The sequence below is a fragment of the Zingiber officinale genome, chromosome 2A (assembly GCF_018446385.1).
Source record: "Zingiber officinale cultivar Zhangliang chromosome 2A, Zo_v1.1, whole genome shotgun sequence".
NCBI lineage: Eukaryota > Viridiplantae > Streptophyta > Magnoliopsida > Zingiberales > Zingiberaceae > Zingiber > Zingiber officinale.
The window spans coordinates 169,834,692-169,842,324 of NC_055988.1; the positions used below are offsets into that span (position 1 = coordinate 169,834,692).

At 42.9% G+C, this 7,633-nt stretch overlaps 1 pseudogene; it reads right to left on the minus strand.

Annotated features, from left to right (window-relative positions):
- Positions 1 to 6,869: 6,869 nt before the first annotated feature.
- LOC122044251 lies at positions 6,870 to 7,384 on the minus strand (annotated as a pseudogene).
- Between the last annotated feature and the right edge of the window lie 249 nt (positions 7,385 to 7,633).

Here is a 7,633-nt window from a genome sequence, read left to right on the forward strand (position 1 = left end):
TACAACTTGCATGCTTTAAAATTTGAATTGGATACAATAAACATGGAATACTTGTATTTGATTTAAAATCAGCTTTTAACTCCTCATATCGACGATCATCAAGCAGTCTTCGGAAGTGATTGAAAAAGTCTAAAAATTTGTGTTGATAAGTGACGTATCTTTTCACAATACTATTCATGCTCTCACTTCTTTGGGTTGTAGTTATATCCGCACAAAACATTTGTTGCCCATAAACTAAAGCCCATTTTTCCTTTATGCGAAATAGACGTCTCAACCAATCATTGTCTTCAAGTGCATACTTGGTCAACATTATGTTCCAAGCTGAAATAAAATCTTCATCTTCATCAAAATCATATATACATGAGGCAAAATCTTTAGTAAACTCTTTGAACTGAGAAAAAACTCTACTCAAATGTATTGCAGCATTTTGATAAATGTGCCAAATACACAAACGATGATGTGTTTTAGGCCATCTGGAAGCTAAAGTCTTTGCCATTGCTGTATCTTGATCAGTAAGAATAGTTATTGGTTTTTTCTCACACATAGCCTTGGTAAATGTATCAAACAACCATTCAAATGTCAAAGATGTTTCATCATATAATAAAGCTGCACCAAAAATTATGGATTGCTTGTGATGATTAACACCTACAAACAACGTAATTTGGCGACCTTCATTATTCTTCCTGTAGGTTGTGTCAAAGCAAACAACATCTCCAAAATATCCATAATCAGCTCTCATCTTAGCGTCACACCAAAAAATATTAGTTATCAAATCATCTTCATCAACTTGAATAGCATAAAAAAAAATTGGGATCATCGAACTGCATTTTCTGTAAAAACTCCAATACACCTCCTGTATCACCAACTCTCATATTTCTTGTTCTTTTGGATCGCAAGTAGTTTTTGTAATCGTCAGGAATAAAACCTAAATTCTCTCTCCCACCTACTTGTCTCACCATAAGATTATGAGATGCTTTTGGGGGAATTCCCACATCACTTGTCATCTCAATCTGTATCACCACAGAAGAAGATATGTTTCTATGACATCTGTAGAGGTGAGTTTTGTTTGAACTTGAAAGATAATGATTATGCTCTTTAACAAATTGCTCCACAGTCAAGTTGCCATTATTTCGACAACTAATCTTCATTTTAGCCTCACAACCAAATCTTGTTTCAGGACGACTTGATTTCACATAAACATCTCGTTTGTCTTTTCCCCTTTTACCTTGTGCACTACAACAAAAAATTCTGTCAACTAATTTACCCGATTTATCATTGTGGCTTTTGCTCCTTCTTACACCAAATCCAACTTGTTTAGCATATTTCAAATAAAATTCATAGGCTTCCTCTTCTGTCTTAAATTCCATACCGATTTTTGGTATCAATTCTTCTGTGATAGATTGGTCAGAACTCATCAATAATATGGTAGAGTCCATATCCTCATTAATAACATCAAACTCATCATTCTGACAGTCTTGGTTTACATCAAAACTCAACCTACGACAACTTGTAGATTCAACCAACGACAACTCCATGATAATTACAATTAGGCCTGAAAAAAAACAACCAACCAAGAAATGTATATTCATAATATTAGGTGCAAAAATAACTCATGTAGTACCAAGAAAATGAACTGGAGCAACCACCAAAGGTTATTAGGTGCTGTGTTTGGTTGAAATGATCTAATTACAGTCCATTAAGCCATGTTTAATCAATTTAACAATCCCTAAACCTCTAAAGTGCTTGGGTAGTATTTAAGGATAAAGGAATGCAGTAGCAATGCAACAGCAACATATTAAAATTTCCCACAACAAACTATCTAAACAGCAGCAATTAAAATTGGAACTGCAGTCACCTCGATATTATAGCAATTAATTCAATAGCCAAATTTGACTCTGCTTTTCTGTAAATAGAACGAGAGGTTGGGAGGTTTGCTAATCAATCAAACTTGATTGAAAGTGTCGTTGAATCCTTTTCCAGATTACCTAGTCTAAAACCATCAAATTTGTCACCAAATTTGACTCTGCTTTTTAATAAATAGTCTGATGATGCAAGATTAGGTGAAGAATCAAACTTGCCATACTATGATTGATGCATTTACAGGCTTATGTATTTGTATCTAAAAAAAGTTCAGAAAGACCGGAGATACATACCAGCTGGAGTCGACGAAGGGAGGGGAAGCCGGAGCTGCTGGAGTCACCGAGATGGCTGCTGGAGTTCCTGAGGAGGAAAGGTAGACGCCGGGTTGCTGCAGTTGGGGAGGGGACGGAGAGGGTTGTCGTCGAGTCCGAATGTGACGGTGGAAGCAGCGGGGTCGGGATGACTGCTGGAGTTGCTGGGGAGGAAAGGTTTTAGAGTTGGGGAGGGGATGGAGATGGCTGTCGTCGAGCCCGACGGCGACGGCCGAAGCAAAGATGCTGGAGTTGCTGGGGAGGAAAGGTTTTAGAGTTGGGGAGGGGATGGGATGGAGTTTGGGTTAGGGCGAAGCTTCGGGAGTCCAGCTTTGGAGTTGCCTTCGGAAGAAAAGCAAGCTTCGGCGAGTGTTTACACAACACAGAGAGCGAAGGAGAAAAGCACGTGTTTGGCACGTTTTTTTGTCGTTTTCTGAATGGGACACCGGGATAGAGGCATCTTCGGGACAGAGGATCCGAACTGCTCGAAATCGGGGCTCACCACCACGAAGAAGAGATCTCGGCCATGTGGGAATTCTAGCTAGTGTAGGACCGTTACGACCGGCTAGAAGGGGGAGTTAGATAGCCTGCAAAAATAAAACAACCCTTTATCGAACTCTCAACAGTACACTTGTATAAAATTAAAGCAGTAAATAAAAGCAGAAAGAAATAGGCAGAAGGTTTTTACTTGGTTACAACCTAGGAGGTTGTTAATCCAAGAAAGCGTAGCACTAGTATCTCCTTCAGGCGGAGAAGCCTCTTACAGGAGTGAAAGCGTAAAATAAAGAAGCTAATCTAGAACAGTAGCGTACAAATGATGGAAATGGAATGCACTGAGTTGATGAAAAGCTTCTGGACCAAGGTTATATTTATACCCTTGGTCGGGGAGCCTGGAAGGGGTTCCGGGCGCTCTGGGGGGATAAAACTTTATCCCCAACGTTCAGATCGCGTTTGACGCGATCTGGTTAACAAACCAAGTCCGGGCGTCCGGAAGGGTTCCGAGCGCCCCGGACTGCTCCGGGCGCCCCGGAGCCTAAAGTCAACTGATGTTGACTTTTTCATCCTGGGACCACTGCTCCGGTTCAGTTCGCCTCGGTCCGGGTCTTCTACTCCGGATCCGTTCGCTTGGGTGATCTCTGCTATCCGGAAAAGGGCTCACCCGAACCCAACTTCCGGTCTTCTCGAGGGGGCTTTCCTCCGGCTTCTCGTCCCTCAGAATCGCCGCGTGTTCCCTTCTCGTCCGCCGGCGTACTCATCCGCAGTCTTCGTCCCTCGGACGCACCGCGTGCCGTCCTTCTCGCTAGCTGCGTCTCTTTCTCCCCGAACAATCTTTCGCTCCGGCTTTCGTCCCTCGGAACCACCGCGCGCTTTCTTCTCGTCCGCCGGTGTACTCTTCCGCAGCGCCTCGTCCCTCGGACACACCGCGTGTCATCCTTCTCGCTGACTGCGTCTTCCACTCGACTACTGCGTCTTCCACTCGACTACCTGTGCTCCTAAACTCCTGCACACTTAGACACTAGTTTAGAAACACACAGAACCTAACTTAACTTGTTGATCACACCAAAACAACCTTGGGGTTCCAACAATCTCCCCCTTTTTGGTGTGATCAACCCAAGTTAAGCTAGGGTTAAAATAGACATTAAATAAAATTAAGTAAATTAACTTAATTTGTAAAAAGATAGACAAGAAAAAAATTAAATCTATCTACCTCCCCCTAGACTTATACTTTCCCTTCTCCCCCTTTGATCACAAAAAAATGGGGTTCCAAGAAAAACAATCTAAGGGTTAACAATTTAGTAAATTTAAAAAAATATTTAAAAGAAATTCAAAGTTAAAAACAATTCTAAGTAAAGTTTTAAAAATCTGACTTAGGCAATTTTTTTAAAAAATTTCTAAATAATTTGAGCATAAATTGTTAATTTCAGAAAATCTTTTAACATAAGAAAAATATTTAAAAAAAGTTTCTAAGTAAAGATTATTTTTGAAAGAAATTTTTCTAACTTAATCATTTGAGAATTTTTAAGAAAAATTTTTCTAAGAAAAACAAATGACTTAGTCAATAAATTTTTTTTTAAATAAGTAAATTTTTAAATTGAAAAAAATGTTTTGAATAATCTTTTTAAAGCATTAATTAATTCTTGTATTAATACTTTATTAGTAAGTTAATTAAACATTTATTTCAATATTTTGGCTTCCAAGTCGTGGCGAGGCACTAGGCCTTCTTGGTTATTGGAGCAACAACCACTTCCTTGACAAAGCCTCATAAAGAAATTCTTTGTTTAATTTTCTCACTTAAAGCGCTAATTTTAATTTTAAAATTAATTTAAGCATAACTTCGGAACCCAATATAGGTTCTAGCCTACTGGATTAACCAAAAAAATTTTAAGGACATATTTTCTTAAAATGTTCTTAATTTATCCTGGGTGATATTTAAAGTACCAATTTAAATTATTAAATCTTCTAAAATTAGTTTTAGATGAACATGCATAATTTTTCAAGTTATTTACTTGAATTTTCAAATCATCATTTTCAAGTTTCAATTTTTCATTTGCTAGTTTTAATTTATCTAATTCTTCTAAGGGACAAGACTTAGCTAGAATTACCTTTAAATTTTTATTTTCACTTTCTAATTTGCAGCAATCTTTTGTTAAAAGTTTAACAAACTTAAACATTTTATCGGGAGGAAGAGATCGTACATGACTTACCTTGTCGATCTTGTTGTCCGTTTCTCTCCCTGAGCTGCTACTTTCTTCCGACGTGTCTCCTCCTTCATCAATGCTCATTTCGGAAGAGCTTGAATCGCAGTCGTCGTCTTGATGACTCGCCATCAATGCGAGTCCGGAGAATGCTTCGACTTCCGATTCGGACGACGTATCGTCCCACGTCGCCTTCAGGGTCTTTCATTTTTGGATAGGCTTCTTACCCTTCTCCTTATCTTTGTTCTTCAGCTTGGGGCAATTGTCCTTGACATGCCCTTCTTCGTCGCAGTGGTAGCAGCGGATTGCCCTTTTCTTTTGCCCCTGCAGATGGTTAGTAGATCTAGATTCACAAAGTTTCTTGAATCTTCTTACCATCATTACCATTTCCTTATCGTCGAGAGAAAATTCTGACTCAGGTTCGTCTCTCGAAGCTTTGAGGGCGACGTTGTTCTTGGGCTCCCTCATTCCTGCACATCTTGACTCATGCACTTCAAATGTTGAAAAAAATTCTTCTAATGAAATTTTTTCTAAGTCCTTCGAAATGTAAAAAAGCATCTACTAGTGATGTCCATTTTGAATTTCTAGGGAAGGAATTTAAAGTGTACTTGAGCGAATCTCGGTTACTTACCTCTTCTCCGAGATTTGAAAGTCCGGTGATGAGCTCCTGTATCCTCGAGTGTAGATGTGCAATTGTTTCACCTTCTTCAAGACGAAGGTTGATGAGCTGGTTGCGAAGTAAGTCCCGTCTCGCAAGCTTGGCTTTGGATGTTCCTTCGTGTAATTCAAAGAACTTCTCCCAAAGCTCTTTTGTCGAGTTGTAGGTGCCGACACGGTTGACTTCTTGTGGCGGAAGTACGGTTAGCAGATGGAATTATGCTTTCTTGTTTGCCACGTACTCGGCCTGCTCTTTCTTTGTCCATTGATTTTTCGCTTTGCCCTCGGGAGCTTCAAAACCGAGTTCCATTGTTAGTAATAAATCAAAATCGATACCGAAAAATACCTCCATGTGCTTCTTCCAGCTTGCAAAGTCCCCCTTGAATTTTGGCGGGTGGATGTTAGATCCGGCCATCTCCTTGCTTCGTTCGGCGGTTAGTCCTCCTGAAGCGTCTCAGCTCTGATACCACTTGTAGGACCGTTGCGGCCGTCTAGAAGGGGTGGTTGGATAACCTGCAAAAATAAGACAACCCTTTCTCGAACTCTCAACAGTACACTTGTATAAAATTAAAGCAGTAAATAAAAGCAGAAAGAAAGAGACAGAAGGTTTTTACTTGGTTACAACCCAGGAGGTTGTTAATCCAAGAAAGCGTAGCACTAGTATCTCCTTCAGGCGGAGAAGCCTCTTACAGCAATGAAAGCGTAAAATAAAGAAGCTAATCTAGAATTGTAGAGTACAAGTGATGGAAATGGAATACACTGAGTTGATAAAAAAACTTCTGGACCAAGGCTATATTTATAGCCTTGGTCGGGGCGCTTGGAAGGGGTTCCGGACGCCCTGGGGGGATAAAACTTTATCCCCAACGTTCAGATCGCGTTTGACGCGATCTGGTCAACAAACCAGGTCCGGGCTCCCGGAAGGGTTCCGAGCGCCCCGGGCTGCTCCGGGCGCCCCGGAGCCTAAAGTCAACCTATGTTGACTTTTTCATCCGGGGACCACTGCTCCGGTTCAGTTCGCCTCGGTCCGGGTCTTCTACTCCGGATCCCTCCGGCTTCTCGTCCCTCGGAATCGCCGCGTGTTCCCTTCTCATCCGTCGACGTACTCATCATCAGTCTTCGTCCCTCGGACGCACCGCGTGCCGTCCTTCTCGCTAGCTGCGTCTCTTGCTCCCCGAGCAATCTTCCGCTCCGGCTTTCGTCCCTCGGAACCACCGCACGCTTTCTTCTTGTCCGTCGGTGTACTTTTCCGCAGCGCCTCGTCCCTCGGACGCACCGCGTGCCGTTCTTCTCGCTGGCTGCGTCTTCCGCTCGACTACCTGTGCTCCTAAGCTCCTGCACACTTAGACACTAGGTTAGAAACACACAGGACCTAACTTAACTTGTTGATCACACCAAAACAACCTTGGGGTTCCAACAGCTAGATGATCTCAAACGGGTCGTAGCTCTAGATCAAGATTGAAGGTCCCACGTAGTCAGTGTGGTAGCCAATTCTCCGACTTGAGCATGGCGAGAACGAGCTCGTTAGGGGTCAGGCTGCTGCCGAAGAGTTCACTGATGGCGAGCGCTGTGGCGGCGGAAGCAGCGCTGGAGCCGAGGTTGCTATCGAGCGGGAGGCCTTTGTGAAGAGACAGGGAGGGCTGACGAAGCGGACACCGAGCATGCACATCTCGGTTATGCCAATGCAGTTCCATAGCGAGGCACGCTCGAGCTTGGAGGCAGAAGAGGATTTAGAGGTCTTGGCTATTAAGAGAGTACCGGGCGCGACTACGGGGTCACGGTGTCATCGAGGCCATCGCCGATGGCGCAGCCGAGGAAGTCGAAATCGGGTCCAAGGTTGGTTACGGTGGTGGGAGCGAAGACCGAGAGAGATCAGAACGCTGGGAGGGGTCGGTGAGGTTGGAGGCTATGGAGGCGGTCAAATCGGTGCTTTAGCATCGGCAGAGCACCAGAGGTGGGAAAAGTGGGAGAACGGGCAAGTCTGGTTATGTGGAGTCCTGGTCGGAAGGAAGGTCCTAGTGGGAGTGGATGTCATCGCCATTGGTGGTCAAGGGCGGAAGTGGGAGAGGATGGTTGCAGGTTAGGGTTGATTGACGATTTATGCGCTCACAA